General features: G+C 35.2%; 1 pseudogene; it reads right to left on the minus strand.

Annotated features, from left to right (window-relative positions):
• Positions 1 to 24512, minus strand: part of LOC122147062 — a 75784-nt pseudogene that overhangs the window by 20113 nt on the left and 31159 nt on the right.

The following is a 24512-nucleotide window of genomic DNA, read 5'->3' on the forward strand; positions in this document are numbered from 1 at the left end:
GTGATGTCAGAATGTGTCCAAATACCTAGAAATTAGTTACATTAGCATTGTTGCCATTTCAGGTCCATTGTTCCAAAGTCAATGGAATTTATCATTGGGTTTTTGGTTAAATGCCTGAAGTAAGGGATATGATACTAGCATATTTTCATGTTTTATTCTAGGGTGCAAAATACACCAGTAATACCAGACTATATATACAGTATATATATGTTTTTATGTCTTGCGACCGTGGTGTACTTGATTATACTTAATCTTAAAAACACACAAAAAATTTCAATACTTAACACTCAAAATTCATAAAAGTTTTTGTGAAGATTATCTTGATGTGAAAAACATACAAGCAATTTCGCTGCTGCACACTGTCCCAAAGTCAATGGGGTTTTATACAAAAATAAAACAAAAATAAAATAAATAAATAGATAAATAAATAAAAAATACTTACAATGCTTTCTTATATGTGCTAAAAGAGAGCATTTTATAAGGCAACATTACGCAATAAATTGTGTTTGTTGTCTAAGAATCCTTCTTGTGAGATTATGTGATTCTCTATGCAACTGTCTCAGAATATCTTCCCACAAAAGGTGTCTTCAGAAAGAGAAAGAGTACAGGTAGTCTCATCCATGCAGTGAGTGACTGCCAAAATAACATGTGAAGAGCATTCTGCGCATTGCAGCGGGGATCTGTAGCAACACCAGCTTCCAGACATTCCAGCCTACGAGTTACACATACATTTGTATATACATTTCAAAATACTAGCATAGTCTATTTACGAACAGACTGCGTCTTTTATTAGATGAATTATTCATAAAGAAAGAGGTGAACTGTAATGCACCCAATGTGTATCTTGGTAATTTGTATCAGTTTACAATTCCTGTCATGCTCATGCAGCTGAGAGAATAATAAATGTTTATTTATTTGGGAAGCAGAACAGCCTCTTCATTATGAATGAGAATGTATTGCTTCTGCTGACACTGGACCTTGACTGAAGCCCCTTACCAGATCGTATCTGCTCACCGAGGCGATTCATTGGCCTTACCATCAGACACGCTTCTGTAACTTCTGATTATATTCATTCAGAGCTGGGTAGCTGGCCAGTTTTTATGGACCTTTTATCACATCACCAGTCCTTTTAAAGATCACTACCATGAAGGTGCTAACTAATAATTTTGAAAGTGATTAAATAAATCTGACCCAGAAATTATAAGGGGGAAAAAAACGTGCATCAAATTATTGTAAATAATCATTTGTTTTATGAAATTGACTGAAAACAGCACATTTGTAGAATTACATTTGCATCATAATAACAATCACTTTAAGATTTCAGGCAGTTCTTTTAAATTTTTTTGGCCATATCTGTCTCAAATCTGTTTAACTACTATACAGAAAAAAAAGATGAACAACCCTGACCTGAGACTAATTGCGTCTTGAAATCAGAGTATAATCTTTAAAAGTAGTTTCATCATCCAGGACCCAAAAATCTTGAGTAAACTGCAATACTGTCTGGAGCTGTGAGCAAATATGCAAATTTCCTCCCATTCTTTCATCATACAGCGAACTATGATAGCAAATGAGTGAAAAAGTCAGCAACACATTGAAAAAAAAAAAAAAACAAAAACAATACAAAAAATTCACTCCCTCTCTCTCTCTCAAAAAAAAAAAAAAAATCTCTCTCTCTCTCCCTCTCTCTCTCTCAAAAAAAAAAAAAAAAAACTGAATAGAACACGCAATAATTTTCATAAACAAAATGTGTAACTGTGACAGTTTAAATGTGTAAATTGTAAATTTGTAGCTGTAAAAGACTTTAAAATACAATACCACTCAAAAGTTTAGGGTCGGTAATATTTTTATATATATTTAATAAATATATTTAAAAAGTTTATTATGCTCACCAAGGCTGCATTTAAAAATATTGTAAACACTAGTATTGTGAAATATTATTGCAATTAAAAAAAAAAAATCTTTTTAAAATGTGCAGTATTTTATTCATATGATGGCAACGCTCGATTGACAGCATCTTTCATTATAATATAAAAGTTTTTCATGTCAATTTGCATCAATATTATGCATCCTTGCTGAAAAAGGTAAAACACTTTTAAGATAGATAGATAGATAGATAGATAGATAGATAAAAGAGTGTGTCCAGTTGTTTTCCTCAACAGAACATAACTATACTTCTCAGGTTCCTTGATTTTAAAGTTTTCTGGACTCAAAACACTTTTTTGGTCATCTAAACTTCCAGTTCTGATATCAGTGCAGTTTTTATAAGTATCGATGTGCTGCACAGCACAGCCATAGATCATATAAATCACCTTTCTGCTTCTTTCTCAAACTTTCTCACCTTTCTCAAACTCTAGGGAACAATGATGATGCTTTTATGTATGTATAATGTGTAATTAATATCACATGCGGTGAGATAATTAAACCTACGGCTTGAAAACTCTGTGCTTTATAATCCATTTAATGAGTCATTTTATTTACAACAAACTCAGAGTCTCCGAGCACTGGCTGCCTCTCCCTTCCATTTCAAACCTTGCCCTGCCAAAATGTCTCGTATCAAAGAAACAAAGAAATAAAATGTGACCTAGTTGAGTCCCACGGCATATCAAACGCACATCAGAATCAATGAGCGAAGACGTGCAGCGCATCTGCCAAGAATCGCGAGCATTTTAACTCCGGAGACTCTTATTGGCCTTAAAATGCAACCGAACCGAAGGCTTCCTTTGTGGAGGCTTCAAGAACTCCCTCTTGTGAGCTAAACGCAGTGGCCCAAGGGCGAGAGTGTTTTGGGAGAGATGACTTGAATGTTAAAAGCTGTGCTTAAACTCTTCCTTTAATTAATTCTGGAAATAATTATGAAAAGCCCAGTGTGGGTAAGAGTTTAGTGCCTGAGAGATTTAGGTTATCTGGGTGTAAACCCGCTAAAAACAAAATAAATGTTATATTTAACAACATCAGCCTATGATCCTTTGATTGGATAATAGGTTTCACTGTGAAGTAATATTGCAATCATTGTTGCCAAAACTAATCCCAGTTATAATATCCATGAAATTGATATACGCTATCAGATACAGCTTCTAAAGGCTTCTAAGATTTATGCTTCTATGAAGTTGTGGAGATGCAACCAATACTGTCAGTCTTCGGATCCAAATATCTAGTTTGTCATGGTGGCCAAAAAGTGAGGCTCTTAACCCTTTTAGGCTGTCATGTCTCCAAAACTTTGAAGATGAGTTCCTGTTTGTAATATTGCCCTGTCGTATAAAAATTGACAATGCAATTTCACAAGCTCTCGTCATTGCAGCACTTCGGCATGGCCTGCGCTCAATATCTCTCCCCTGTAATTTTCTCATCGAGCGGCACTTTAATCAGTCTTTTTTTTTCTATATTTGGGAAAACTGATTGAAATACTGTTTTATACAATCACAATAAGCACATGATTGCACATGTACACAGACTTGTCGACCTATGCATTCTGATACTGATCTACCATTCTCTGTTCTTGAAGGATGTCATGCCTCAGCAGTGCATTGTGGGAGGCCAATCAGACCTGTCGCGCCAAGGTTGCCACCCCTGGCTTTGCTAATCTCCCCGAACAGATCCATCTAAAGATCAGGTAAACAAAAAGCCTCAGATGCGTGACATTAATTTGGGAATTACACAGATCAGCAGGATTGCACAAACCCACAGAGACAGAAAAATGTAGGCAGTTTGAATATCGATCTTTGAATTCCACAGTAACAAAAGCTTTAATTCAAAACATCTAAATTTCAGAATTCAACTGTTTCATTGGGCCTCCTGCTTTTGGATCTCGAAGGGATAGTTCACCCAAAAGTGAAAATTCTGTCCTCATTTACGTTTACAAAGTCACTGATGTCCAATGTTGTTTTTAGACTTTCATTTTAGTAAAAGGGTGAGTAAATGATGACAGAATTAAACATTTTGGGTAAATTATCCCTTTAACCATGGTGTCATTGATGAACCATTAACTTAAAGGACAGATACATAAAGTGCATATGGGAGGATGTGTAAAAGACTGGCCTTTTTGGAGTCAGCAGTTTAAGTAAAAGAGGGCAGGATAATGGACATCAAATTCTGCAAGAAACACAAATCAATACCTACCGTTTGATCCTGAAAACCCACTAAAACAAAAGTTCAAGTGTTATTAGGACACTTCACTTCTGGGGCAATAATGGGCAAACCAGCTCATACTTTAGAAACAAGGAAGCTCAATGCTTCAAAAGACAATTTAAAAATCAAAACATTGGTTGAAAGGAGCAGTAGGTCTAGTAAGTGCATCAAAACAACAGTAAAAGCAGGGGAACAACACATCGTTATCTCATTGTTGGTCAAGCACCAGAACAATAACTTTATTTTATTCATAGACCTACAAGTACCCACATAACTATTACAACAACTACCTTGTACCATCAATAAGCAGTTAATTAGGAGTTTATTGTTTATTTAAAGCTCTTAGTTAATAGTGAATATGTGTTGTCTAATCTAAAGTGTTACCAGTAATTTTTACAGCAGTAGTCACTGAAAATGTGTTCATCACTGCTTTCAGGTTGTTAATCAAGTCACTTACTAAAATTAAACCAAATGAGATGCTCCTGTTAATACAACCACTGGCATATATTTGCAATTTTACTTGATTACTTGATTTATTAAAAAAGGGGGAAAAAAAACATTTATTCCAGCATGGGAATTGAACCTAGGCTGCTCTGCATAGAAAGTAGCACTTCTAGCTCTGGCCCAGCAACACACTGCATAAATCTAAGGGTGCATAAGAACTTTTCTTAAATATTTTTTGGGGGTTATATGATAATAAAGGTTTAAATTTAGGGTTTTTTTTTGTTTGTTTGTTTGTTTGTTTGTTTGTTTTTTTTTGTTTGTTTGTTTACTTGATACACACTTCATGAGTTCACTGACAATGGCACGAGGTGTTTAGGGAACCCGAAGCTCGGACACAATACTGACACTCGCAACTCCTACAACGATTCCCAGTCTTTGTGACTGTAAAGAGGTTTAACTTCTGGGAAATCCTGGAACAATTTGAGCTTAGCCAGGCATCTGAGAGGAGGCAATCCCTGATTGTTTCTTAAATTGTTGTGTCAAAAGATGCAAAGAAGTACAAGTAAAACATCGAAAATGTTAATGCTAAGTGAGTTCTCACTATGTGGTCAGGACTACTCTTTTTGTTATATATACATTATTTAATTAAAGCATGCTTTGTTAGAGAATGATTTTTTCAGAGAACAGCGCTATGTGGTATAAATAAGCAAAAACTAAGGCAGCAAAGACTTTCATTCAAGGTTCCTTGAGTGATATTGCTGTTTGCTTGGTCTATATTATTTGCCCTGTTCTGTTTGTTCTAATGAATTTGGATTTAATTTGAGATCTAGATAAGAGGACATGGATGTACTCCGGTCCATCTGAAGTGCTGGGTCAATGGAGATTAAAAGAGTGAAGCAAGTCAATTATACTAAATGCCAGCCATTTTCCATCTGTGAAAAAACATCTCCTGCTTTAAAGGTCACTCAGGATCTTTAGACAGGTGCTCAATCTTGCTCCTGGACATCTACGTTCCTGGGTTTATGTGAAATAGAATTACAAGCCCACCTAAATGTTGAAAAACAACAACAATTCTGACTACAAATAAATGCAATCAACCATATAATCATACCAGCCCGATCTCATGGCAATTCGTACATATTTTACGAGGTGGCTAATTCGTACGAATTCGTACGACCACACTCGTACAAATTCATACGATTTTTGCCAAATGGTACGTATTTTATGAGTTGCACATTCGTATGAATTTGTACAAATGACCTACACCTAACCCCGCCCCTAAACTTAACCCGACACTGGGGTCTAGCCAAATCGTATGAAATCGTACGAGTGAGGTCGTACGAATTTGTACGAATTAGCCACCTCGTAAAATATTTACGACTTGCCGTGAGATAGCGTTGAATCATACATAGGTTAGGTTTCCAACATTTAAAAGGAAAGAGGAAAATGCTTTACATATCTTCTGTTCTTGAGGATTTTGAGATTTGCATTCCACCAAACTTAGGTGCCAATTCATCTGTCACATGTTTAAAACTAGACAGAAATCAGACATTAGGTCCACATGCAACAAAGATAAGCAAAATCTGGGCCATAATGAGTTTTGTGTAGTGAGTTACTGTCATAAGTAAATGTACTGTAAGTAAATACAAATAGTAATGCATTAAAATTTTCTATTTTAAAGATATTGTTTTAAGCACAAACTCGGTTGAGAACTACTGTTTAACTGACATGATGTTAAGTTGCATGGGAAGCAAATATGAAGGGAAAAGTCAGAACTGTGAGATAAAGTCGAATTTATTTATTTATTTATTATTTATATATATATTATATATATATATATATATATATATATATATATATATATATATATATATATATATATATATATATACTGTATATATATAATTTTTATAAAGTAAATTCGGAATTGTGAAAAACAAAGTCTGAATTTTGAGAGCTGAAGGTACCTTTCTTGATTCTATTATTCCGTGGCAGAAATGTGCTTCCATAGAAAACAGCTTATTTAAAGGTGGCCAAAAATTCTGCCTGTTAAGTCAATGAGTTTCTGGTCAGTGAGGCAGCTGGTTAATATCATTTTTATAAGGATCCAACAGACAGACTAACCTGGAACAATGTAGAAGTTTGTGTTGGTGTGAGCTGGTCCTTTTAGCATGAGCTGACACTTTAAACACATTTTACTTTGTTGGGTTTCTTAGCACCCAACCAGATGCTCAAGAATTCAAAAGTAAAATTTCACAAGTGTTAATCATTTAGTGACGGATACAGAGGTTAAATAAACACACTCCCAAGTTAGTATTGATACTGTTGCCTGCAATGCTGGCCTTGATTCTAAACACATATTCCACTTAAATTAAGTGGGAACAAAGACTGAGCAAGAGAGAGAGATCCTGAAGAGCATCTGAAGTACCGTTCTCAGAGATGAGTGGAAGATTAAATCAAAGAGACTGTGATTAGGATACTTTCATGATGTAATACTTTGTAAGGTTGACATGTTAAGAAAACAAACATCCTCCATTTATGTGTACGAGTGTTGTAGTGCCTGCGTGCAAGATACTGGCAATACTGACACACTCTTTCAGATCATAACAAAGACATGAATACTCCTAACAGAGTGCCAGATCATCTTTGCTATCTTGAAAACTCCTTGAAATGGCTTGATTAGAACAGGTTTCCTTTTAAATAGGCAATGGACATTATTTTACGTCAGCTGTGAATTATGATTTGCTACTTGCAAAACTTGCTTAATTGTTTTGAATATGCACCTGAAAGTAATTCAAATATTAAAAGTAGATTTAAAAAAAAAAAAAAAAAAAAACTGTACTTGCAGATAATAAAACTTAATTCTAAGACAAGGCCACTGAAGTGTACTTAAACGTTTCTTGAGTTCAATTAAAAAGTAATTGTCAAATTAAAAGTTTTGCTTTACAGCACATTTTAAATCATTGTGTTCTTTATAATCTTTTGCCGTGCTTTAAACAACTACACTTATTTTGATGTGTTGGCCTACATGGATTATCATTTTAACTGTAGTGTGACATTAAATATTACATTTAAATTTGATAAATTGGAAATTTCAAAAATCATTACAAATGTGCAAATATTTATAAATACAGTACATGTAATTACAAAGGACATTGCAGTATATTTTAGTTTACTATAAATACTTGTGAGTATATTTGGCAGTACACTTTAAAAATGTTCCAAAGACAATAGAAGTGATTAGGAATTTACATAAAAATATTAACTTTAGTCCCACTTATGTGGGTAAAAAAGTTCAGCAACTGTTTTTAATATAAATGTATTACTTATAATACAAATTAATTTGATTTCTATTTAAATGCAATTAAGTGCCTGAACTAAGACATTACGTTTGCACAGAATATTCACACAGAATAGTGAAATTAGGTAGTCTTTTTAAAATTTCTCAAGTTTGTTTTCAATTTACAGCAAGATGAATCATTAACATTTTCTGGTTTCTCTTCCTGTACATTTTAATGGTATTTATCTGCACTATATCTGCACAAAATTTATACTGCGCTAGTAAATAGATGACCTTAAAGCTAATACATGTGGACAAAAATAGGCACATTTTGAATGGATGAGGTTTTTGAGACTATGGTAAGTCTAGTTTACAAATCACTATATGCCGTTTTATCATACTGAAGTTTTCACTGCTTGAATTGGCACAATATTCCCTATGATAAAGCAACATAATTTCTCTTAGCAATGGCTTGTCTATGGAGTAGAACTTGCATTATTGGTAGGCAGATGCTGTATCTTCATAATCAATAGTCCTCAGTCTCTTGTCCTTGAAATCACTGCACTGCACAAACTTCTTGAAAAGCAACTTTTAAGCTCTAGGAGTTTGCTGTATTGAAAGATCCTAGCGACACATTTTTATCAGCGCTCTTGGCTGGGAAATAATGCTCAGTATGTTACACGTGAATGTAAGTTGATCTGGATGAAACTGGGGTAGATAACAAAATAAGGTATTAAAAATTCATTTCTTATATAGAATTAGAACCGAGACACTGATTTGAGACAAAACTAAAGTGAGAATTCAGAGCGTGAAGACACCATGTTTGACAGATTTTTCCATTTCCTCCACCCTAAATATTTCCCCATTTCACACCAAACTCGCTGCTCTATAATAACAGTACCAGTGTATCTGATCCATCCACATCCTGTTGTCTTTCTCTGTTTACAAACAGGATAAGCACAATCCGTCCAATATTAGCAGACTCTCCAAACATCTCCCTTCTCTCCATCTGTAAGGCCTATGAGATACATAAATATGCCAAAGCTCATTCTGATATGCTTATTAATTTCCTCCTGTAGGCAGCCTGATGGAGAAATGCTGACATGGGCTCTAAAACTTTTAATTTAAAGAAAAAACAATTACTTAAACTGAACACCCATGGAGGAGACTTTCTGAAAGTATTTCAGAAAGAAATGAATGTCCCCGAGAAACAAACAATAATTTTTAATCAGTTAGAAAGACTGGTGTAATATAATTAAACAACAACTTAATTTTAAATGATTCACTTCACATAATGGCAATATAACGTTACAATATTATATTATTATAATATGCATTTAGCAGACTCTTTTATCCAAAGCAACTTGAGGAACAAAATATTAAATAATAAAACATTCTAACTAACTAACTAAATAAATACATAAATAATTCTGACACTATTTACTCTATCTATGGAAGCTTGTTTCTGCCACAGGACAAAAAAAAATGAATAAAATAAAAATAAAACTGTAATTACAAAATTATAAGGTAAACATATAATCTCACAGTTCAAGGAAGAAAAAGTGAGAATTGAGAGCTACAAACCCATAATTCATACTTTTTTTTTTCCAGAATTTAAATTTTGCTATTCTATTTTTTATTTTTATTTTTTGGTCTGCCATAAAATAAAATAAAAATAAAAAGGTAATTGCAACTTTTTACCTCACAGTTCTGACATTTTTCTCGCAGCGATAGTTTATATCTCACAACTGCAAGTTATAAAAACTCCAAAAGGAGAAACATCATGCAGATTTTTTTCCAGTTCATAGTGGCCAAATAAAGACCAGATTACACTATAAAGTAGTTTATATGATGAATGAACATATTCTTATGAAACCATATAATATATTTGTGTAAGGCCACAATTTTATTCACTGAAAATCTCCCCACTACAGCTCTCAGTTCTCATTCTAAACTTGCATGTCACATTTGGTTATGATAAAGCCTTTGTGATGTGTACGGACATCTCAGTGACCATTAGCAAATATATTTAGCTGGACACATTAATGCCTCTTTGAGTCTACCTGACATACAGTACATGCTGAAAACGTCTCTTTTAAACAGTGACTAGGTGAAGCCTCAGACTGAAGTCTTGATTTCTCTAAAGGCCTAACTGACATTTCTGAAGGCCTAATTACTTTGCATCAGCCTCACCTTTCAACCTGCCTTGAGCCGTACATTAACATGCTTGACGCAAATTCATGAATTCACACAGACTCATGCAAGAAAAAACAAGGAAGTGTATGTGCATGTTTCACAGAGCATTTACATGCAGAACAGACAGAAAAAGCATGTTGGAGATGCTTACAAAGGGCATTTTATCCATATGCATTTTATCCACTGTGATCCATTAGAACTATTTCTGGTTCCCTAAAGAACCTTTCAGTGAACAGTTCTTAAAAATAGCCATTTTTCTTAGTGTAAAGAAAATCTTAATAATCTAAAGAACCTTTTTTCTACTATAAGGAACCTTTTGTGAAATGAAAACTTGTCAAAGGTTCTTCAGTGAACCATAGATGCCAATAAAGAACCTTTATTTTTAAGTGTACAGCAACTACAACAGAGGAAAAAAGAACGTGCCCTAAATAACACATCAAAACGAACAGTTCATGGTCACTTTACATGTCAACAGAAGGCCTCTTCTTGTGGGTGTTTCTTGGCCGAAATAAGATGCGTTCAATACGAGCCAGGATCTGGGAAGCCTATAAATACAGCTTCTAATGCACATAAAACAACTTTATGTGGGTGTGGGATGTTTGCAATGACAGGTTCTATTTAGACACTGGCTATGATATAGAATCATTTACATAAATGTCAAGCACATTGTACAAATAGTCATTTTCTCCCAAATAGCGTGGGTGTATTTTTACTTTCTGACTTTGAAACAATTATACACAACGCCTGTGAAAAAATGTGATTCCACCTCTTCTTTTTACTATATAGAGACTTTTCAATGTGGCAAAACTGACAGCTTCGTAAGTCAGTGTTTGGGTTTGACTTGATTTAGCCGGAAAGACATAATACTATAATAATAATAATGATAACACACTCTAAAATGTTTACAGTACATTATATACAGAAGCCTCTTATGCTCACCAAAGGTTGCGTTTATTTGATCAAAAATATAGGTAAAAAATTAATATTGTGAAATATAATTACAATATAAAATAAGCGTTCTCTTTTTTAATATATTTTAAAATGTAATTTATTCCTGGAGTGTAAAACTGAATTGTCAGCAGCCATTACTCCAGTCTTCAATGCCACATTATACATTTATTTACTGTCACTTTTGATCAATATGATGCATCCTTACTGAATAAAAGTCTTCTTTTCTTTCTTCTTCAAAACTTTTGAACAGTAACAACTGAAAAACAAAGCTTCAGATGATTCTTTTGATAATGATTCACTCATGAAAGAAAAAAAAATAAAATAAGTGATCTTATTTATGAATGATTCACTGAATCATTTACTCAAGTGATTCGTACTCTGTGTTTTTCTGAGATCCACAAAACTTAAAATCACACTTACACCTTCATCATTTAATAATTAATTATTACAAAACAAAAAAATAGACAAAGTTATTGGTTGGGTTGGGGTGGGGGGACTAGGTTATTCAATATAAACCTGTTGTGTATTGAATAATTGTTGTATATATTGTGTTGTTGGTCTGAATGCTTTAAGATGAAATCCTAAGTATCCTATATAAAGTACAGAGTATTTGCAACAACAGCATAATTGTGAGTGTGATATTGCTTAGATATAGGGTCTATTAGACACCAAAAGCACACTGATCAAACACTATTCTCAACATTTTCTGTAAAACATGGTGGAATTAACTGGATAGAAAATCTGTTTTCTTTTAGAAGCCCTCTATGGGGAATCATCTTCACACATTTTCAACCACAGATGCTTCTGATATGAAGTACATAAGAAGTAGCAGAGTGAAGAAGAGTAGAGAGATAAGCAGTTTGAGGAGGAGAGAGTGTGATAATTTACAGAACAGTATAGAGAAATTGAAAGAGAGAGACTGTTGGAAAATGAGGTCTAATAATATGTATGAAGAGACAGGATGGAGAGAGAGGTCAAGATACAGTGAGAGAGAGTTTGTGTAGCACTGGGGTAAATGTGGGGGTATTCAAGAGCTACGAGAGAAACAGACTTCATGGTGAGAGTACAGGATTCATTAAAAATGAAGCAGGAACTTTCTGCTGTGGGCCTCTGTGGAATCTAAGAGAGGCAGCAGTGGAATCAAGAAATGAGAGAAGACAGACAATGGCTCTGTTCCAACACCTAGTCAGCTGCTTACCTAAACAGTATTTTAAGGCATCATAAGCATGGTCATGTTTTATATAAACACTACCGTTCAAAAGTATTTGAGGCAGGTAAGATCAGGGGTGGCATTTCCATATGGCAGTCGCCATACCCTAGCCTCGGCACCATACCCTAGGCGATCGTCCCCCATGACCCCGGAATGTGATTTTAACTGCGTGACCTCCCCCCAGAACCTCAGGGTGGAAATGTCATTTACTTGTGACATTTACTGTCACTTTTGATTTATTTTATTCATCCTTTCTGGATAAAAATATTACAAAGGTATGGATCCCAGATTTATGAACAGTACAGTATTATTGAAAAGGATGCATTGGGATCAGCATTGAAAGACATTCTAAACTCTACTGGGGTCAGGACCAGCTCGTTGTCGTAATCATATTTTAGATTTAATACTATCTCATGGAATTGATGTCAATGGCATTGAACTTCTATAGCAGAGCGATGGTATCTCAGATCATTATCTAGTCTCCTATATACTCTATATAGCTAAAGCTGCAAATTCAACTCCTTGTTACAAATATGGTTGAACCATCACTTCTACGATGAAAGACTGCTTTGTAAATAACCTTCCTGATTCGTCTTGATTCCTCAACATATTCAATAGCTCAGAAAAACTTGATGTTGTAACAGAAACTATGGACTCTCTCTTATCTAGCACTTTAGAAATGGTTGCTCCTTTACACTTAAAGAAGATTAAGGAAAACAGTCCAACACTGTGGTATAACAAGCTCAGTTGCGCCCTAAAGAGAGCAGTAGCTGGAAGAAAACAAAACTAGAGGTATTTCATATTGCATGGAGGGAAAGTATTTCCTCCTACAGAAAAGCATTAAAAACTGCTAGATCTGCTTACTTTTTATCACTTTTATTAGAAAACTAACACAACCCCAGGCATTTTTTCAATACAGTGGCCAACTGAACAAAAAATAAAGCATCAACAGACAGACATTCCCCAACATCACAGTAGTAGTGACTTTCTGAACTTCTTTACTTCCAAAGTTGATACTAGTAGAGATAGAATTATAACAATGCAGCTGTCAGCTATAGTATCACATCAGATAGTGCACTATAGATCCCCTGAGGAACAATTCCACTCATTCTCTGCTATAGGAGATGAAGAATTGTATAAACTTGTTAAATCATCTAAACCATGTTAAACCATTTTTCTGAGGGGATGATCCTTTTTTCAAATCAGTGTTATAATTGCGATTATTTATTTATTTTCTTTTATTATTATTTTCTATACCAACTGTATATACACAAGAAAGAAAAGGTTGGGAATAACATGAAACTGACTGACAGAAAATATTTGAAGTAGCTTTTCCAGTACTTTCTGCTCATGAGAAAATTTGCAGTTTCCCAACCTGATTTCCAGAGCATCCCTTTGACTAAATGTTTTCATTTTGGTCCTGGCCTTACAAACCTTATTCAATCATTATAGCTTCATCTAATTACTGAAGTAACAGCCTCAGGTGTGTTCAGTTGGGGTTGAAACAACAGTGTTTTGTCACAGCCACTAGGCTAATAGCATTAGGGTTTTTTCCGCTCACATTTGCTAGCGGCTATCTTCTGGAGAGCATGACGGGAGAAGTTTAGGGGATGTCTGTTTGTTTGAGTTAGACTGTCGTATTAATGGTTGAATTAGGAAGCTTTAGTCACTCTAATGCAGAAACACAGCCATTGTTATGGATGATGGAAAAGAGGCAGAACAGATGCATATGCATTTCCATTTGAAAAGAGCCCAGAGAGGGTCTGAATAAAACCATGACACTAGTGTTAAAGAGTTGCATCAATTCAGGATATTATGCAGCGACATTTCATTAATCTCCTCTCATTTGTCTTCTTAAGAGTACCGCTGTATCAAGGAGATTTTAGCACATTTCCATTTCATATATCAGAAAGCTTAGCTGTGATACGGTCCTGTTTTTGTCCCAGCTTGAAAAGTCTGTACCAGGTCAAAGCTTGGTGAAATTTACCTCAAAAAACAAGGAAAAGGCTTTGGCAGGCTTTGCAATTCAATGTCACGTTGCCTTCTCTTCAGAGCAAATTTTAGAATCTCTTTCACAATAACAAATTATTCAAATCTGTCCTCTTTCAACCTCCTGCTATCACTGTCTCTCGATTCCTCTCTCTCTGTCTGTCTCTTATAGGATTTCATGTGATGCTGGCATTGGTCCTGAGCAGAAAACAGATCAGCTTCAAGCAAGTGTCAGCCTGTCGAATGGCTTTTCACTCAGAAAGCATCCTTATCCATTCCAGAAATGCAATATATCTCAAATCAGTGGGATAAAAAAACACTTGCCTGTGGTTCTCATCTAGACTTTTATGAGTGTGGGAGTGTCCGTCAAGCACAGTCAAACCATAATCTAGATCTGAAGGAGAATAGAAGGAACTGAGATAGATTCGTATGACTTCCTCTGTCTTAATTTAGAAAGGTTAGTGCATCACTAGTGGTAGAAAAGCAGGAGGCATCGAAAGACAGTGAGGCTTGGATGTATATATATATATATATATATATATATATATATATATATATATATATATATATATATATATATACACATTTTCCTCATCTAATATGGTTTCACTACATCAGATAGAGAATTAAAGTGGGCTAAAAACATTTCTTGTTGACTTTAATTACTACATTCAAAAAAAGAGATGGCATAATTAAGAATGATATGATTCATTCAATCCAAAAAGCTCTGCTCTCTGCTTACTAAGATACATCCAAGCCACACTGTCTTTCGATGTCTCCTGCTTTTCTACCACTAGTGATACTTTGATGTTATTTACCCAGTGCTTTGCAGAGAATGCAATGACACAGAATAAGTTCTCCTCTCTTGGAAATGACACTCCATTGTATGAAAATAATGACATGAAAAATGAGCCGGAGATGCCTGAACTCTCTGCAGTGAAAGCTCACAGCACATCTTCGATATATGGAGTGCAATCTGTGCACAGAGCCCCTAGTGCCTGCTAATTTCCCCACACTCAGACCTCAGCTAGTAATCAGCTTCCCATCTAAACAAACAATGGCATGATAAAGATGTTTGTTTCAGCGTAATTAAAATTTTATAACCAATCAGATTTAAGAGCACAGGAGGCTTGTTCCCACATGTGGCGACAGATTTGCCATTAAAAGGACCACATTTCTGTTGACTGCATCAAAAAAAAAAATTACAAAATGATTAATTTTTTACCTGAGGCAGGAACAAGGCCATTTCAGTTAGAAACTTACTTGAAGTAAGATGGAAGTATCTGCATTTCTAATTAAGGAGGGTGTAGGAAAGATGTTTTGATTTTACATACAATGCTTTTATTAATAGAATAGTTAATCTAACTTAAAATTCTGTCATCATTTAGTCTCTGCGTGGGGTTTCAAACCTGTATAACTTTCTTTCTTCCATGATGGGACACAGTGAAATATGCACTGAGATTTTTTAATGAAAATTAAGTACTTTACCCCCTAAATTGACATTACTGTATTGCACCAACTCTCAAATGTTAAGTGTTATTGAAAGTTTTTATTTGTACTGTCTTTTATTTATTAATTTATTAACACTCATCCTTGCATCACAATAATCATAATTTGTTGCCATATAAACAACCTCACATGGACAAAATATTAATTATAAAAAATACAAATAAAAATCTTTTTTTGTGTGTTTTAATATTTATTCTTCATTTTTTATATTATTTTTTAGTAAAATATGACCTGAAATGAAATTTTAAATCTTCAAAATATAATACTTACCAAGTCTTCTGAATCAATATTATAGCTTTGTATGAGGATCAGACCAAATGTGTCTTTTGTGTTCCACATAAGGAAAAAAAAAATAACTAAAGAAATAAAGAAATAAATGTTTTGAGTAAATCATGTCAGAATTGCCCTTTTTTTAAAAGTAAACTATCCCTTTAAGAACAGTTTGTTCACACTGTATCTGCCTCTGAGAATGTACTGTGTATTCTTAGATGAGTTCTCACACTTCATCTTACATAATGCAGCCACATTTGATAAAAAATGTATTTTACTTGAGTTTACATGAGGGGTGTATGCCAATCATGTACTCACATAACGCAGGTTGATAACAGATTTACATGGTTTCAGTGTGGTGAAGTCAGTCCATGACTATGTTTGAAATGAAATACTAGTGTACTATTAGTATTGCATTCTAAAATAGCATATCTTAAACACTGACACTTGTCCGGAATCAATAATGTATAGAAGGTACAACATTTGGTTTGAAACTTTCTTTGTGACTGTTTCAAAATAATATTCTAAATGATTTCTTATAGTATGAATGAAATTTGGATGTATGTGACCAAGCAGCATCAGTTGCGTTGCTTCACTGTCATTCAAAAATCCTCTCTCGAGGCCTCATGGGACAGTAAACTGTCCATCAGACGTGCACTTCTGAATCTTGTCGGATGTACTGTAGTAAATCATCTGGGTGCTTCTAGCATACTGTTTTATGAATACTATTAATTCAGACATACTATTAAGTTCACATACTGTTTTTCACCTACTGTATAGTAGGCATATTTGGACATATGCATTTCAAACAGCATTATAGTACATTGCACCCACAAGCAGCGCCGGCGCTGTGGTGGGGCATTCGAGGGCCGTGCCCCCCCTAGCGGTCATTGATGCCCCTCCTAAAGGGCCATGGCGTGGCCCCAAAAAAAAATATCCCTTTTAGTTATTATTTTAATATTCAATGTTCAAACTGTAACTTAAATTAAATAAAATAAAAAGAATGGGGAAAATGCATAATTTTGGTTGTTCATGGCACGTTACTAGGCATTCACTATGGTGAATGCTTATTGGTCGCCGAGTAAACTTGTTACATTTGATTTGCAGCACGCGTGCAAAATCCATTTCAAATTGAAGAACAGTTTGTCCGTCTATATTATAGACAGTTGTTGGCAGCTAATTTAAAAAAATTCTAAAAAAAAAAAAAAAAAAAAAAAAAAATGGATTTACGAAAATGGTTTAGACCTTCGCAGCCTCGTCAATCAGCAGACTTAGATACTCCGGCCACGACCACCAGTACCATGGTCTATGAGAGCCGAGCTGGCGCTTCTTCTGCAAATGCTAGCTCCGGGCAACCGCCAAAAGATTTAATACGCAGACATTTGTGTGATGATGTCCAACTCGTTTTATGAAGAAAAAAAACCTTAAGTTTTTAGAAACATCTATACGAAAAAACTTTGTCTGATGGGGACATTTTTTTGCCGGTGTTTCAAAGCTTCAAACTGATTCAGTGTTTTATTTTTGTCGTCGTAATTTGTTAATTATTTAAGTATAAAAAATATATTGCTATTTATTGTAGGCCTATTTTATGTTTTTTTATTTAGCCTATATTATATTTATATTATTATTTTCTTTCCTGTTCTGTTGTTTAGGCTATCTGTTCTGGGCCGGGTTTCCCGATAACGATGTAGACTAGCCTATCTTAGCTCTTAAAAGCGCTCTCTACGTGCAAGGTTATAAACATTAGCCGCAATTCCTCGCGCGTTTCCCAAAAATGTAGGCTACTGAACTTGTAGAACGCGAGAATAGGCTACTACGTGCTACTTGAGTCGCTGTCCATTCGCAAAAGTGCTGAACTAGGCTATACTAACCTTATATGGAATCGTATTCTGAACGTTTTAACTAACAATCGTCATCTGTTGTGTATTAGGAATCAAGACAGGTAAAAATAAAAATAAAAAAATTATACAATGACATTCTTGTAATAATAAAAAACTCCATAGTCACGGGAAGAAGGAGGCGGGAACCGGCGAACATTCAAATAAAACTTTAATAACCAAATAAAGATAAAACAGCGCGACAGCCCCTCACGGTCGACTGCCGCGCACAAACAAAAACCAAACACAAAATAAAGCCCAGGCCTGGTCCTCTCTCGTCCTTCGCTGTCGTCGCTCCTCTTTTGTATCCTCCCAATCTCCTCCGTGGGACTCGAGACCGGTGAGTGGAGCAGGTGTCGCTCATTTCCCAATCACTCCACCGGCCTCGCTCCGTTCCCACGGCTCTCGGCCCCGCCCCACTCGTCACAATTCTATATAGATAGATCATTGGAGCTAACATTCTAGGGTAGAATGTCATTCTATATAGATCATTGGAGCTAACTGACTCTTGCCGTATCCGGTCGGCAAAACAGCAAATTTCAGCGCTGCCTTCTGTTCCTCTTTTAGATAAAAACCCAAGTCTAAATCGTTCATTGTCATTCTATATAGATCTTTCAGATTTAGGTCTGGATTTCCATGCTACTATGATGTTGCCAATACGTCAAAAAATATTTATCAAACGACAGTGCCCCCCCGCCGATGATCCAATGCCCCTCCAGTATAAAATAACTAACAAAAAAACTAGTCACAAGGCTTAGCTATTTTGCATGTTTAATAATCAGTAGTGTCCAACTGCATTATTTCTTAAATATATCATATACATATTCCAATTTTGAGCCAAATTGATCAAATAATGACTAAAAAAAGTATCCACTCACCAAATGGTAGGTGAATTCAGGTGCACTGTATTGTGGGATACAGTATTCACCAAAGTGTACTCTGCATTGTATTGAAGTATGGCAGTGTGCCATTCCAAAGATATCCCATGTCTTAATAGCATAAAACTTCAATTCAAGGTAATCTCATTCATCCTGAGAAAAGTCTCATTCAGCATCAACCTTTTCGCTGGTTCTTCAACCAAGCACATCTGATGTGCCACATGAGCCCCCTAAGCTTTCATTTCTTGGCACACTTCCACAGTCGAATGCTAACACTAACTCGTTTTACAATCCTGAGCGTTTTGTCTGAATTATAGCATCTGTGCTAAATCAACCCAGTACTGGCAGTGATTCAAAAGGAAGATTCTGCAATATTCAACAGTATAATGCAACAGTGGCCCTATTATATGCAACAGTAAGCCCTAAAGCTTAGTCCAGCCTGACCTTAAACCAACCATTAAATTATTCAAACTCCATCATGGACCGATGGCTGGCACTGTGGCTCTCGTGACATACTCATCCATCTACGGTTGGGTTAACGGAGGGACTATCAGACCCAGGTTTGATTGAGGAAATCAGGAGCGTTCCCATGTGGCAGAGGGAATGATCTCGGCCTAGAAAAATGGATAAAATGAGCTGGAGGATTTGGCTGGAGGCCGTTCAGGGGTTTGAGTCCACTGTGAGGCATGTTTTATGAAACAGGGTTGGAAGTAGAGCACTGTAATGTAACTGTACATAATGCGAGTTAATCTGTAATGACAGGATGTCTATATAAAAGCATGTCAATCTGGTCATGATCATATTTTAAGGTTTGGTAGACCTCGGGCCTCTTAACGTTATAGCTATACAAACAGTAACCAGAATAAACCAGCTAACATGGAAATTTATTCTGATCCTTGCTGGGATCTTTCACCATCACTCTATAGATGTACTTTGAGTTGCAACATTAAAGAAATAGTTCACTCGAATGATATTCTGTTTGGGAAGATTTTCAAAAAATGACGAGCTACATTTTGGCCTGTTCTTCACACAAAGCTGTTGAATGACTTCTGAAGGCTTGGAATATAGTGCATGAGTCATCTGGCTACTTTCATGAAGCTTTTATGGAGTTGGTCCTTTTTGGAGCTTGACAGCTGCGGCCGCTGTGAAAAGAGCTGCATGGAGATTCTTCCACAGAAAAGAAAAAAAAAAAGAACAGCTTAAGAGGTCGGGATGACATGAAGGTGAGTAAATAATGACAGAATGCAGTTTTAGCAAGTATTTTGAGTGTCTTGTTCATCATATTTGTTTTCGTATAAAAGCAACAGAATTGAAATTATAGCCGCAACACAAAGCATGAGTGTGAATAATGCAATATCCGCCTTTGATCTCGTATAGGTGTATATTCTACTTGGAGAGCTCAGAACTGTCCGTCTTGACTTCACTTATTTCAGTCCTCCCCTCACTGTAGCCGCCTACTCTAGCCTAAATTTCAGGCGAGGCTTGTTGCATCTCAAACAAGTCTAATGACTCTCTGTATGACTCAATGTGTTTTTCGCTGACTCGAATAATTCATTCAAAACATAGTTTCATTCAGAAAATGGACGTTACTGTCAGTTGAATTCAAACGAGTGAATATATAAAAATATAAGTGAATATACACATATATTCAGACATTAGCAATCAGTAAGATTTTTTTTTTATTAAGAAATTAATACTTATTCAGACAGTATATCAAAAGTTACAATAAATACTGTACATTGATAATGTTAAATATACCGTATATAGCACTGTGTTCAAAATTATTTATTTATTTATTTATAGAATTTTGAGACACTGAAGACTAGGGTAATGATGCTGAAAATTCATCTTCATGTCACAGTAACAAACTAATAACATTTCACATTTATTTTTACTGTATTTTTTATCAAATAAATATATTTTTTTAAAAACTCAAACGTTACCTCAAACTTGGAACGGTACTGGTATTTAACCAGGTATTCTCAAAAATGTGCCCTTACCACATGAATCAATTAATCCTAAAATCCACAAGCTATTCAAGCCAGCATCGACATATTGAAGCAATGAGTCGGCATGCTAGCATCAGCTCCTTTCAAAGCAAAAGGTCAGTTGAGGTTGTTTCCCACCATATGAACGGAGATTTGCAGATGACCTTTTCATAATGCACCTGGGACGGCGTTTCTGCACCGTGACCCAACATGCTCTTTTCACGCACTCCAGCATATGCCATGCATGACTTATCAGTGAAAAGCCTCTTTGTTTGGCTGTGATTTTCCTCATGACTCTCTATCGTTCTTCCATTCACACTTAATAGTGGAAAAAACGAGCTCTTCCCAGCACAGGTCTAAAAACAGCTGTCGCTTCAGAGAATAGCAGAGCTGTCATTCACCTGGCCAACTAAAGCAGCACTCACAGCGAGCAGATACAAATCAGGACATCCTGTCTGATACAGAGCTGGGGGTTGGCATGGGTTCAGAAGCAGATATACATAGTGCTGTTTGTCAGAGCCCACAAAAGCATATCTCTTCAGAACAACACCAGTCTTCACTGGTTCTGCATATAGACCTTTGTAGAACAGATCGATCGGATGCATAACACACAAAGATTTGTAATACAGCTGTTTCTGTGCATACCGCTGAAAATCTGTTTACGAGGGCCGCAGGACTTCAATAGCACTTCAGAGACTTACAATAGGCTTACTAGAAATGCTGTGATAAATTTGGTATCAAAACAGAATTCGGTGGGAGCACAGCAGTTTGTGTTTGACTGCCCCGTGAATTAAACATCAGACGGATATTGGCACATCACCGCCGGCTGCTCCATTCAGAAGAGTGAGTAGAAATAGCTCCTAAAAACAGACAAAATAAAAACGGTAGACTGACTCTTGGGACCAAACTACATATGAATGAGTATTGCTTTTCACAGAGAAGAGCATAAAAAGGATTTGATGGACACTGCTTGCTTTCAACCTCTGTCAGGAAAAGAACCTTAGTAGATAGAAACACAAAGCAGTTAAATATTGCATAAAACTGAATTGCATTTCAAATCTGGCCTATAATACATGCATATTGCAACATAGTTTGGAAATATTTTTGTACTGACTTTAATGCATTATAATTTGTACATTAAAAATGACTTTATTAAAGTAAAAATGTATTTACTAATTTACTACTGTTTAAAACTTTGGGGTCAGTATGTTTTTTGTTTGTTTGTTTGTTTGGTGAAAGAAATAAGTATTTTTATTAATTGATGCATTAAATGGATCAAATGTAACAATAAAGACATTTATAATGTTAGAAAAGATTTCTATGTCAAATAAATGCTGTTATTTTGACTTTCTTACCTTTCTATTCATCAACAAATCCTAAAAAAACAGTATGATGGTTTCCACACGCAAAAAAAAAAAAAAAAAATATTAAGCAGCACAACCGCTTTCAACATTGATAATATTTAATTGATAATAATTATTTAAAGATAAAAGACATTTATAATGTTACAAAATATTTATATTTCAAACAAATTCTGTCCTTTTGAACTTTCTCAAAAAACCCTGGAAAAATGGTTTCCACAAAAAATAATAAGCAGCACAAATGTGTGCAGCACTGGTAATAAGAAATGTTTCTTAATGCAAATCAGCATTTTAAAATGATTTCTGAAGGATCATGTGACACATAAGACTGGCGTTATGACTGCTTTGCAATCAAATGAATCATTAAAATTTAAAATATATATTGAAACAGAACTGTTCTTTTAAATTGTAATATTATTTTACAACTTTGCTATTTTTTTCTGTATTTTAATCAAATAAATGCAGCCTTGGCAAGGATAAGCGACTAATTTTAAGAACATTTAAACAATCTTGAAGAATTTACACACTTCGATCACAATATGATGCATCTCATTGCTGTTCATCTGCTAATAATTTGTCTTATACTCATTTCTCACATCATGCAATACATCTGTGTGTAAAGTTACAGTCTATAAAGAGAAAAATACTTAATAAGCACAATAAAAATGGCACCTTCTTCTCCCGAATCATTACCTACTTGGGTAAACAGGTGCCATAATACTCATATTCAAAGACAAACATACTGCAGTTTGTTCCCTATAATACAATTTCAAAAGAAACCAACCAGCAGGGACAGACTACAATGCTGAAAGAAATTTGTGCTGCTTTACTAACTTCCACCAGTTTGATAAGTGACATGTCAGATTTCAGAAGCTTGAGCGCCCAAAATAACACAACAAGCAGTAAGTGTTTCTGATTGGCTAAAAAGCGTGGGCTGTTCCCCTGACTCTTCTTTTTGCTGTTAACAAAGTCTGGTTCTGTCACAGAGACAGGTGGGATTCCTCGGGACACCTATTTCAGTGATATATCTGTCAGCTGTAAGGACATTTTATGAGTAGTATTGCAAAAAAGTCTCTTACAGCCAGCGGTAAGAATGACCCAGAATGACACTCATAAACTGAATGTCATTGAGTCGCTCAGCCATCATTTCTTGCCGAGGGCACCAGAATCATCACCGGATTTCAAAAGTCTTGAACTAGTCAAGTTTGGTTCTGATTTAACAAACCAGCACCGACCTGCATAAGCAAGCATGGGAATTCAAGATCGCCTTTTCCACAGAGAAATCATCGCCACACCAAGCGTCCTGTCTGTCATAATCAGTGCACCTAAGCTACTTATCAAGTACACTGAAACAAATATTAAAGTATAAAAATGATGACATATTACATAATTAAAATTAATATAATTAGTCTGCATTCAGATCCCCAGTTAATTGCACAGAACTAGGGTGAGGGTTGAAGCTAATAAGGTGAGGAAAATCTAGCTTGATTTAAATGACAGTAATCTGATTACAGATGAGTTTATATATATATATATATATATATATATATATATATATATATATATATATATATATATATATATACACACATATATATTCATGCTCTGGTTGCATGAGATTTCATATTCACCATCAGCACAGACTCCTAGTGAGAACACAAGCTTCCAAAGCCATGTGTGTCAGTTCATTCTAGAGTATGGCAGTCATGTAATGCATTATTCAACACTTCAGCGTCCTTCTACTTGATCACAGTAGTGTTTTATGGTGCTTTATTTGAATACAATGATTTACTGCTGCACAAATCTACACATTATGTCCGTTCCTGAATATGACATCTACTCTGCTATTGACTCCACCTCCTTCTGTGCCTGCTTGTTTTTATACATGATTCTGCCTTTAGTATGAGCACAGAATATATCCGGGTATAAACACATATACAGTGGGATCCAAAAAGATTGATACCACAAATATTTTTTTTTTCCCTGTTTTTACAAATTATATTAGCACCTTAAACTGTCTAATATGAAATTTACCACATTAACTAAGTTATTAGAGTTCATTTTTAATAACTTAATTAACTATTAGCAGGTACACTTGAAGAGCGCTGACACTGAAAGCCTGTCAAACAGCACCTGATTACTGGATTGAGTTATCTTTCACCTCTGATTGCACTAATACTGTCAAAAACACAAAAGTGAAAGCAGACTAATTGTAGGAAACATACTGCCGCTTGCCATTAAAGGGATAGTTCACCCAAAAATGAAAATTCTGTCATTATTTACTCACTCTCATGTTGTCCCAACCTGTATTAATTTCTTTCTTGTGCTGAATGCAAAAGAAGATATTTTGGGAAACCAAACAGTTGCTGGTCCCCATTAACTTTGGTGACCTGCAACTGTTTGGTTACCCACATTCTTTAAAATTACTTTTATG

The sequence above is a fragment of the Cyprinus carpio genome, chromosome A12, assembly GCF_018340385.1.
Source record: "Cyprinus carpio isolate SPL01 chromosome A12, ASM1834038v1, whole genome shotgun sequence".
NCBI lineage: Eukaryota > Metazoa > Chordata > Actinopteri > Cypriniformes > Cyprinidae > Cyprinus > Cyprinus carpio.